This window comes from Hyperolius riggenbachi, chromosome 10, assembly GCF_040937935.1.
Source record: "Hyperolius riggenbachi isolate aHypRig1 chromosome 10, aHypRig1.pri, whole genome shotgun sequence".
Classification (NCBI taxonomy): Eukaryota; Metazoa; Chordata; class Amphibia; order Anura; family Hyperoliidae; genus Hyperolius; species Hyperolius riggenbachi.
This window is the reverse complement of record NC_090655.1, coordinates 288264826-288277213: the sequence shown is the minus strand read 5'-3', so window position 1 is coordinate 288277213 and position 12388 is coordinate 288264826. Positions and strand designations below refer to the sequence as shown.

Here is a 12388-nt window from a genome sequence, read left to right as displayed (position 1 = left end):
CACACAGGAGAGGCAGAGGAGGCACTGGAGGGACATACAGGAGAGGCAGATGAGGCAGTGAGGGGGACACACAGGAGAGGCAGAGGAGGCAGTGAGGGGGACACACAGGAGAGGCAGAGGAGGCAGTGAAGGGGACACACAGGAGAGGCAGAGGAGGCACTGAAGGGGAGACACATGAGAGGCAGAGGAGGCAGTGAAGGGGACACACAGGAGAGGCAGAGGAGGCACTGGAGGGGACACACAGGAGAGGCAGAGGAGGCAGTGAAGGGGACACACAGGAGATGCAGAGGAAGCAGTGAAGGGAACACACAGGAGATGCAGAGGAAGCAGTGAAGGTGACACACAGGAGAGGCAGAGGAGGCAGTGAAGGGAACACACAGGAGAGGCAGAGGAGGCAGAGAAAGGGACACACAGGAGAGGCAGAGGAGGCAGTGAAGGGGCACACAGGAGAGGCAGAGGAGGCAGTGAAGGGGCACACAGGAGAGGCAGAGGAGGCAGTGAAGGGGGCACACAGGAGAGGCAGAGGAGGCAGTGAAGGGGACACACAGGAGCGGCAGAGGAGGCACTGGAGGGGACACACAGGAGAGGCAGAGGAGGCAGTGAAGGGGACACACAGGAGAGGCAGAGGAGGCACTGGAGGGGACACACAGGAGAGGCAGAGGAGGCAGTGAAGGGGACACACAGGAGATGCAGAGGAGGCAGAGAAAGGGACACACAGGAGAGGCAGAGGAGGCAGTGAAGGGGCACACAGGAGAGGCAGAGGAGGCAGTGAAGGGGGCACACAGGAGAGGCAGAGGAGGCAGTGAGGGGGACACACAGGAGAGGCAGAGGAAGCAGTGAAGGGGACACACAGGAGAGGCAGAGGAGGCACTGGAGGGGACACACAGGAGAGGCAGAGGAGGCAGTGAAGGGGACACACAGGAGAGGCAGAGGAGGCAGTGAAGGGGAAACACAGGAGAGGCAGAGGAGGCACTGAAGGGGACACACAGGAGAGGCAGAGGAGGCAGTGATGGGGACACACAGGAGAGGCAGAGGAGGCAGTGAGGGGGACACAGAGGAGAGGCAGAGGAGGCACTGAAGGGGACACACAGGAGAGGCAGAGGAGGCAGTGATGGGGACACACAGGAGAGGCAGAGGAGGCACTGAAGGGGAGACACAGGAGAGGCAGAGGAGGCAGTGAGGGGGGGACACAGGAGAGGCAGAGGAGGCACTGGAGGGGACACACAAGAGAGGCAGAGGAGGCAGTGAAGGGGACCCACAGGAGAGGCAGAGGAGGCAGTGAAGGGGACACACAGGAGAGGCAGAGGAGGCAGTGAAGGGGAAACACAGGAGAGGCAGAGGAGGCAGTGAAGGGGAAACACAGGAGAGGCAGAGGAGGCACTGAAGGGGACACACAGGAGAGGCAGAGGAGGCAGTGATGGGGACACACAGGAGAGGCAGAGGAGGCACTGAAGGGGAGACACAGGAGAGGCAAAGGAGGCAGTGAGGGGGGGGGGGGGCACAGGAGAGGCAGAGGAGGCAGTGAGGGGGGGGGGCACAGGAGAGGCAGAGGAGGCAGTGAGGGGGGGACACAGGAGAGGCAGAGGAGGCAGTGAGGGGGACACACAGGAAAGGAAGAGGAGGCAGTGAAGGGGACACACAGGAGAGGCAGAGGAGGCAGTGAAGGGGACACAGGAGAGGCAGAGGAGGCAGTGAAGGGGACACACAGGAGAGGCAGAGGAGGCAGTGAAGGGGACACACAGGAGAGGCAGAGGAGGCACTGAAGAGGGCACAGTAGAGGAAGAGGAGCACAACTCCATGGACATCACTAATGAATTAATAAAATAAAAATTGGATGGTTGAGTAGAACAAAGGTATACGGTGTGGCACTTACTATAAAGTGAGCGAAAGGCACAGGTGTCTATCCTAACTGACCACTATGGCAGCACTAGCAACTGGAACAAGCTGTCACTGGACGTGTGCTCCTCTTAGGAGATAGAAGGAACAGTTCAATACATATTGCAAAGATCACAGAGGCATGCGCCTTCCATCCAAGGCTTTAATTCCACAGAGGTGACAGTGTGACAGTCCAACATTCAATGTAACGCTTCAATGTGCATAGCCATGCAGCAACAAATAATAACAAACTTGCGTGGATCTTACGTGTCCATACAGTGACTGGTCAGTGGGAAGGAGGTGGGTGGTAGGCACTAAGGTGGCGAGCGACGGCCGTTTCGCGTCTCCTAATGCTTGGTCACACTACGCGCCACTCGAAGAGGAGATCGTGAACTTCCAGGGATATGGATATGTGTGAAGAGTTCTTTACCTGTCAAACAGAGTTTGTCGTCTATGTTTTGACCTTTCCCTGTAATCGTTTTTACATCGGACAGACAAGAGGGGAGCATGTTGGTTCAATTAAATCGGGAAAAGGCTGTACACGATTGATCGATCACATGAGGAATGATCATAGCACTGAAAGATTTAATTTAAGGTTTGCAGCCTTGGAGAAACAAGATATACCCCGGAGAGGGGGAGATAGAGAGAGATTAATACTGAGGAGAGAAACGAGATTCATCTTGAGAACGGAGGCAATGGGACCATTAGGACTGAATGACAAAACTGAATTGTCCTGTATGCTAGATCCTTAATAGAATTGTGTTAGTCATGGAAGATTACGATGCGTAGAATTGCAATGTTCTAGCAAGATAGGCTGTACATATATTTCTATAAAAAAGTGGGTTCTCTGTAGAGAAGGTGGAATGATATTCACTAACCGAAATAAGGTTGTTCCCGTGATATTTTTTTGTTAGTGTGTGGTGGGTGAATATGTATTTTGTCGTCACAGGAAACCGGTACTTTAGGCTGCTAAATACGTTAAATAGTCTGATGTTGGTAAATAATTTTGGACCAGCCGAGGCATTCCCTTTAATTGTAATATTAATATTAGTCAGTGATTTCCTCGTGGCGACATAGACATGCACCCCTTCATACTCATGATTTAGGAACCTTGTCACCTGTCCCTATGTTTGTTTTAATGTGAGTGGTCATGTAAGTAGTTCCCCGTCCATGTGATTTTAATGACACTGTCACTAATATGTCACTTTTTGAGTCCCCCATCCCTAGTTGCCTGGGAGTAGTAGCGCTGTGCTGGAAACTGGGTCCCCCTTGCTTCAAATATGATTGTGTCCGGTGTGTAATAAATGTGGTTGCGTTTGGCCGCACAGGTGCCTTATTTGAGCACTGGCTGCTGACGCAGCCTGTAGCACCAGTACCTTTCAATGCCACAAGTGCGTTTTTTGTTTATAAAGGAGGACATATTGGAGCCGGACGGGGAGTTTGCCCCCGCCCTGCTGCTTTCCAGATTCGGTGTCTGTCTCCTAGGCAACGGGCTCTAATGAGGAGGAAGTGACGCAACCGGAAGGGGCGGGACTTACATCCCAAATTAATCCCGGAAGTTCACGATCTCCTCTTCGAGTGGCACATAGTGTGGCCAAGCATTAGGAGACGCGAAACGGACGTCACTCGCCACCTTAGTGCCTACCACCCACCTCCTTCCCACTGACCAGTCACTGTATGGACACGTAAGATCCACGCAAGTTAGTTATTATTTGTTGCTGCATGGCTATGCACATTGAAGCGTTACATTGAATGTTGGACTGTCACACTGTCACCTCTGTGGATTTTAAGCCTTGGATGGAAGGTGCATATGCCTCTGTGATCTTTATGGAAAAATAAAAATTGGGTCATGACCGGTTTAATAAAAAGGTGGAGGGGTTTCCCAAGTTTTACAGGGGGGGGCACAGGGATTTCTAGTCACACGTATTCCCCGCCTCCACTGATCTCCTGTCCAATAGGAGCTGCAGGGTTCAGCTGCTTGGTTTCTTATTAGACAGAAGGATGGGAGGAGGAATACGGCTATACTGTATATATAGGAGTATATATGTATGTATGTATATCCAGCTACAGAAGTATTAGTGGTTTGGGATCTCTATGGGATCTCCATGACATAAATGGATAATTCCTCCACCTCGCAGCTCCTATAATTAGTGTTGTGTAACGTCACAATATCTTTATTTGCACAATTGGGGACAAGAGAGAGATAAAGGGACATTACAAGGGGCATATGAGTGACACGAGGATACAATGGTAGTAAGAATGTGTAAGTGACACCACATTGCTCTACAAACATAACACAGATCTCTTGCTATAAGTACATAGAGGTCTGTTGTCACAGGAGTAACACATTGCTGCCATTGTCTCATCAAGCTCTACAATTTACTGCTTTCCATGTATGGCCAATGCTTTATGTGTAGGGAGGGTCAGTGACATGCAAATAACTCTGACTTGTATGCAAATGTAATGCAAATTGTATGCAGATAAACACATTTCTCATGAAATGTATTTCATTGTTCAAATTTCAAGATACAGAAAATGTGCATGCAAAGTTATTGTCCTGTGATTGGCCGCCTGTAATGAGCACAACCTTCTGCAGTTCTCTGTCAGGCTGATAACTAGCGATGGTCAGTGACATGCCCATAACTCTGAGATGGTGCAAATTATATTATAATTATATGCAGAGTTATGCAGATACTGCATCTGCCCCATTTCCAATCTGCATCATCTTTGCATTGTTTTGGAATTCTCAGCAGCTCACTGACCTCCCTAATGATAATTGCTCCTCCCCTCAGAATTATCTAACAGGAAGTGATGATGTTTCTCTATTTGCAGGGCGGAGTCCCGGCATCAGGAACCTCTCAGAGACTCGTTTCTATGTATCCACAGACTGTACAACGGAAGATGATGTCACTGGACAAGAGTCTCCTGCAGATATCCTGGTGACCCCAAATATTCCCCCAGACTCCCCTCACCTGTCTAACCCTGAGGGGCCTCATACCCAGCACAGCTCTCCCCTTGCTGGAGGGTCTTATTCCTGCTCCAAGTGTGGGAAATGTTTTGTATGGAAATCACACCTTGTCATTCACGAGAGATATCACACTGGTGAGAAGCCCTATTCATGTGCTGAGTGTGGGAAATGTTTTGGGGAAAAATCAAACTTTGTCAGACATGAGAGATCTCACACTGGTGAGAAGCCCTATTCATGTGCTGAGTGTGGGAAATGTTTTGGACAGAAATCAGACCTTGTCAGACATGAGAGATCTCACACTGGTGAGAAGCCCTATTCATGTGCTGAGTGTGGAAAATGTTTTGGACAGAAATCCGTCCTTGTTAGTCATGAGAAAACTCACACTGGTGAGAAGCCCTATTCATGTGCTGAGTGTGGGAAATGTTTTGGACAGAAATCACACCTTGTCAAACATGAGAGATGTCACACTGGTGAGAAGCCCTATTCATGTGCCAAGTGTGGGAAATGTTTTGGACAGAAATCAATCCTTGTCACACATGAGAGATCTCACACTGGTGAGAAGGCCTATTCTTGTGCTGAGTGTGGGAAATGTTTTGGACTGAAATCAATCCTTGTCACACATGAGAGATCTCACACTGGTGAGAAGCCCTATTCATGTGCTGAGTGTGGGAAATGTTTTGGACAGAAATCAAACTTTTATCAGACATGAAAGATCTCACACTGGTGAGAAGCCCTATTCATGTGCCAATTGTGGGAAATGTTTTGGACAGAAATCAGACCTTGTCATACATGAGAGATCTCACACTGGTGAGAAGCCCTATTCTTGTGCTGAGTGTGGGAAATGTTTTGGACTGAAATCAATCCTTGTCACACATGAGAGATCTCACACTGGTGAGAAGCCCTATTCATGTGCTGAGTGTGGGAAATGTTTTGGACAGAAATCAAACTTTATCAGACATGAAAGATTTCACACTGGTGAGAAGCCCTATTCATGTGCTGAGTGTGGGAAATGTTTTGGACAGAAATCAATCCTTGTCAGACATGAGAGATCTCACACTGGTGAGAAGCCCTATTCATGTGCTGAGTGTGGAAAATGTTTTGGACAGAAATCAGTCCTTGTTAGTCATGAGAAAACTCACACTGGTGAGAAGCCCTATTCATAAGCTGAGTGTGGGAAATGTTTTGGACAGAAATCAGTCCTTGTTAGTCATGAGAAAACTCACACTGGTGAGAAGCCCTATTCATGTGCTGAGTGTGGGAAATGTTTTGGGGAAAAATCAAACTTTGTCAGACATGAGAGATGTCACACTGGTGAGAAGCCCTATTCATGTGCCAATTGTGGGAAATGTTTTGGACAGAAATCAATCCTTGTCACACATGAGAGATCTCACACTGGTGAGAAGCCCTATTCATGTGCTGAGTGTGGGAAATGTTTTGGACAGAAATCAGTCCTTGTTAGTCATGAGAAAACTCACACTGGTGAGAAGCCCTATTCATGTGCTGAGTGTGGGAAATGTTTTGGACAGAAATCACACCTTGTCAAACATGAGAGATGTCACACTGGTGAGAAGCCCTATTCATGTGCCAATTGTGGGAAATGTTTTGGACAGAAATCAATCCTTGTCACACATGAGAGATCTCACACTGGTGAGAAGCCCTATTCATGTGCTGAGTGTGGGAAATGTTTTGGACAGAAATCAAACCTTGACACACATGAGAGATCTCACACTGGTGAGAAGCCCTATTCTTGTGCCGAGTGTGGGAAATGTTTTGGAGTGAAAGGAAGCCTTATAAGACATGAAGGGCTTGATTCACAAAGCGGTGCTAACAGTTAGCACACTGGTGAAAAGCCCTTTATCATGCCTAAACTCAGTTTAGGCATGATAAGTTTAGGTGTGATAAGTTTAGGTGTGATAAGTTTAGGCATGATAAGTTTAGGTGTGATAAGTTTAGGCATGCTAAGTTTAAGCGCCAACTGCGTTAGCACCGCAGTGCACAGCTGATCAAAAGTTTTACGCTAGCAAAGACTGGTGCACTTTGTATAAAGTTTAATGGCGCTGCTTTGCGTGCGGGACTTTGCAAGCGATCTAAACTTATCTAAACTTAGCATGCCTAAACTTATCACACCTAAACTTATCACACCTAAACTTATCACGCCTAAACTGGCTTTTCACCAGCATGGTGCAATGGTTATCATGCCTAAAGTCTTTTAGGCATGCTAACTGGGTTAGCACCGCTTTGTGAATCGAGCCCGAGATGTCACACTGGTGAGAAGCCCTATACTGAGTGTGGGAAATGTTTTGGCCATAAGTGTTCTTTTCCAATGTCTGTTTTACTTCTTGCAAATCGCACATGGCATCTTTCTTACACTGATTCCCGAGGACTCTCATGCTGCTCAGTGCATTAGATTGTTGCTGCTCTTTGACTGTCTATATCAGACTCCTTCAGTTCCTCCAGCAGCTGTAGGCGTTGGTCCCTAGCGTACGTCAGGCATTTTCCTGGTTGTGGCGTTGGCTGATTGTACGCTCCGCTACCATATATTGTGCGTTTGTTGAGAGTTTACGCAGCATTTAACGGATGTTTTGATAGAAAGCCAAAGGAACCAGGAAGTGCTGCTTATATTACAGGAAGTGCCGTTTATATTTCAGGAAGTAGAAACCAGGTAAAAATATAAAAATGGGGGACGGACTTGTGGTTCTGGCGCCTGTATGGGAGGAAGCAAGTAGTGGAGCTCCATTAAGCCAGCCAGCCCGCGGCGGTGCAATAACCCATCCACACATGTGAGGATTATATCCCCGGGTGGCCTACAGTCTCCTGCTCACGGAGACATCACTCATGGACCGTTACCTCACTCGCTCTGCCAACACGGGAGGTGATACAGCGCAGCAGACACCACGAGGCAAGATGGCGCCTGGTACAGGAAAGCGCAGCTCCCGTTCTGACTCCCAGGCCTCACAACCCGACTGGGGAGAGGACTCTGATGCACCCTCAGAGGACGGTAAGAGAGCCCCACCACCCTTATACTACAAAGCCTTGGCCAAAGAAATGATGAAACTTCTGGCCCCAGATCTAGAAGCTATGGTGGGGAAGTCCGTCTCTAAGTCTCTAACGTCCATCACTAAAGAGTTGCAGAAACACTCCGCTAGACTAGATGACGCAGATCACCGCATTGAACAATGCGAAGGAGACTTAGATAAAGCATTCAATACAATAGACTATTTTATGAAACAAAATGCTATTTCTCATGATCGCATTGAGGACTTGGAGAATAGATCAAGGCGTAATAATCTCAGCGTAGTGGGCCTGCCAGAGAACATCCGCCCTGATACGCTTCCTGAGCTCTGTGATTCTACTCTCCCCAGCTATTATCTTTGGAGGGGGACTTTAAAGTGGAAAGAGCCCATAGAGCAGGCCCACCTAAGGCGGAATCCCCCAAAGCCACTCCACGGCTTGTCATGGTGCGCTACTTGGACTATAACGCAAAAGCCAAGATCCTCAGAGCTTTCCAATCTCTGAATCAACCACTCCTCCACCAAGATAAACCTATCAGGTTGTTCAATGATTATTCTTATGAAGTATCCCAGAGACGCCAGGCCTTCACTAAAGCCTTCACTAAAGCCTTTCTTTCCTATATCCTGCCACTCTTAAAATAATGGAGGATGATGAGAAATTTCGCATCTTCAAAAACCCCAAGGAAGCTGATACCTACCTCCTCGCTCCATTCTCCTCTCCCAACCGCAAAGCTGCCTCTCCCGCTCCATCTTCAAGAGATGATCCTGCGTGACTCTTTTCACATATGTTGGTCTAATCCTCCTGCTGCGGCCTGTGTCTTCTCTGGCTTCGGATGCAAAGATGCTTTGGAGCTACAGGGAAGAAGGGAAGTCCATGCTTCTTTGTTTTTTCATAGTTTGTTATTTTTGATTTTGGGGGAAGTTGGATTTGCTCCCTGCAACTATACCCCACCGATCTCTGTCACTTAGCGCCTTCCTTTTCTGGAATGGATCACTACCAAACTGTTGGAGCATACGTTTTTTCTGGTTCCCCTACTTTTGTTTTTTGATTGCTCTCTCTGGGGTCTATCGTTCTCAATGCATGTATAATAATGTCATTTGCTATACATATCTCTCTGTTTCTTCAGGTTTTGGCACTGCTCGCCACCATACACTCCTTCCTTGAAGTACCTGTATTATGAAAGTGGTTTCATGGAATGTTAAAGGTCTGTGGTCTCCGGTAAAACGAGCACAAGTTTTAAGACATCTTAAGCATATCAATGCTGATATTGTTTTTTTACAGGAGACACACCTAGGGGCTCAAGAAATGCAATTTATGAACAAAAAATGGGTTTCTAAATGCATTGGCTCTCCAGCGATCAATAAAAAAGCCGGAGTTCTCATTCTAATCAGCAAAAAACTGAATGCTACGGTGTATCACATCTTCAATGACAATGAGGGTAGATGTGTGGCGATCAGAACCAACTTGCCTGATCACCCTTTAACAATATTTAACCTATATGGTCCCCATGAAGGGAAAAATAATGATTTCAAACATATCCATTCTCATATACTATCTATCAATCCTCAACAACTGTTAGTAGGGGGAGAGTTTAATGATGTTTTGCACATTTTAGAAGATAGGAAGTTTAATACCTCCAAAATCGCTGCAGACTCGGTTAAGCCCCCTGCTTTGTCCGAATTTGCTACCTCTTTATCCTTACAAGACACTTGGAGATCTCTTCATCCTTATGATAGAGAGTATTCCTTCTACTCCTCCCCACATAAATCCTTCTCTAGGATAGACTATCTTCTTCTAACTGCTTCAATATGCTCCAGATTGGAGTCGGCTGAAATCCTGGATCTTGTCATATCTGACCACTCCCCTATATCCATAAACCTTTTGGACCATAGAGGATCTGACTATATCTGGCGATTCCCCTCTCATTTATACAGCGATGAAGCATTTCATTCCCTACTCCAATCATGGTGGTTTGAAAACAAAGAAAATAATTCTCAACATCAGAAAGACCCCCATCTGTTCTGGGACACTGGCAAGGCTGTGCTCAGAGGCCAGATATTAGCCCACACCAGCTCTAAGGAACGCTTAATGTTTCATAAATATAACCAGCAATTACACCTCACTAGAAAGGCTCACACACAATACAAACAACCCCCCTCCCCTCATCTTAGATCCCAATGGCTGAAAGCTAAATCTTTCACAGATAAGTGGATGAAAATGAGAGACGCTTTCACCAAACCAGATCAGGCCCTTCAATTTTTCACATTTGGTAACAAAGCCGGGAAACTTCTGGCTACTCTAGGAAAAGGTAGATTCACCCCCCCTCCTATCTCAATGCTTCAAAATGACCATGGGGAACTTATACATCATCCCAAAGATATAAATGGCATCTTCTCTAAATTCTTCGGGGAGATTTATTCTTCTCCTACCCCCTGTGATGAAATCAACAGTTTATCATGGTTAGAAAGAGTCCCACTGAAGACCCTTAGCCAAGATGAGCTAGAAGATCTCAACGCCCCGTCACAGCCTCAGAGATCACTTCTGTAATTAACAACTTATCAAATAACAAAGCGCCAGGACCTGATGGCCTATCCTCTGTATTCTATAAAATCCTCCAAAAAGACATATCCCCTACCCTAGTGGACGTATATGAGAAGATCCTAAGAGAAAGCCAATTTCTATCTTCAGCCAATGAAACTTATATCTTCAAGAAAAAGAAGGACCCCACCAAAGCCGAATCCTACCGCCCTGTATCCCTTATAAACCAGGACCATAAAATCCTAACAAAACTAATGGCTAACAGACTAGCCCCATATATGCCCAAACTCATTCACCCAACCAAGTTGGTTTCACACAAGAGCGATCAGCAGTTTCCAATATCAGGAAACTACTCACCATCCTTGAACAAGTCAAAGCTTACCCTACAACATACCAAAAAAGTGCAGTCCTACTATTAGATGCACATAAAGCTTTTGACGAGGTAAATTGGAAATGGTTGGACCTTGTTCTCTTGAAAATGGGGTTTTCAGGCAACTTTATGAACCTCTATAGGTCAATGTATCAATCTCCTAAAGCCCGTATATACTCCCCTGGTTTCCTGTCTTCTCCCTTCTTATTGCAAAAAGGTACTCGACGGGTGCCCCCTCTCCACCCTTTTATTTACTATTGCCCTTAAACCCTTTGGCCAGACTACTAGACAAATTAATTGGAGGCATTATGATTGGGGAGGAGCGGACCACTCGGGCTCTATTTGCTGATGACATACTTTTATTTCTAAATAATCCCGAAGAACAAGTACCCAAGATATTTAAATTAAGACAAGACATAGGCCAAGAATCCGGCTGACGGATAAATAAATCTAAAAGTGAGCTATTATTTTTATCAAATAGAGCCCCTCCAGCAATCATAAACCGTATCGTAGATGTGCAAGTTACCAAAGGACCTGTTACCTACTTAGGTATTCAATTCCACAAAGATCCATCCTCTCTATATAACCTCAATATCACCCCTCTCATCCGTATACTGACATCTCAACTCCAAGGATGGCTTAACCTTCCTCTCAACCTCATGGGCAGAGCAGCATTAGTCAAAATGATTACCTTTGGTAAAGTCCTTTATCCCATGCAGGTGCTCCCTCTCCTCCTCAACCATGCCGACATCCAGCTATTAAATAGAGCTATTTCCTAATTTCTATGGAAAATACAAGAGCCAGAATCTCTTTCTCCAAATTACAACTCCCAAGGAGCCTGGGGGGGGGGGGGGGTCTCAACCTCCCCAATATTCGCCTTTATAATTTAGCTTGTATGTTACGACATGTCAGGGACTGGCTGTCTAAAACATCAAGATTCTCTAACTTTACCTTAGAAAATGCTTTGATCGAACCTTGGTCCCCAATAGGTCTCCTTCATTCTAACTGGGCTTCTTTACCCCCTCGACTGAGACATAATGTCATTGTTCGAGATACAATCATTACCTACCCTGGAGGGTTTCCAAGTACATGCCAGTCTGGGGCTCCCCCTGAAATGCACAAATCTAGATGGTTTAGCTTCCATAAACTTGCTCATGTCTGGAACCTGCCTAAATCTGACTTTCTAATGTATGGCCAGATCAAGTCATATGTTCAAAAACACCTCATAGATAAATCTTGTTTAGATACAATAACACCATTTGACCTATTTATACGGCCTGGAGGTGAGATACTTTCCCTTTCCACACTCCACTTAGGCCTACAAAACATTCAGGCATCTAAACTGGCTTTGATAAATCTGAACCGCTGGTCCAACTACTTACACATCCCCAACTTGGAAGAAAAGATAATAGAAGGTAAACAGACATATCATAGTTTAATCATAAATGAATCATGGTGGGAATCCCATCTATTATTTTTACATCATGCAAAATATGCATTCAATATTCATTATAAAACTCCACCTCCGCACTACTCTTCAGAATGCCCCAAATGTAATCAGCCGAATGCTGACATGGTTCATTGTATGTGGTTATGCCCAAAAATTATACAATTCTGGGACCGAG

The 12388-nt window shown here is 46.2% G+C and overlaps 1 pseudogene; it reads left to right on the top strand.

Moving 5' to 3' along the window:
- The first annotated feature begins 2805 nt into the window (after window positions 1–2805).
- Window positions 2806–10402, top strand: LOC137537283 (zinc finger protein 271-like; annotated as a pseudogene).
- Window positions 10403–12388: the final 1986 nt, after the last annotated feature.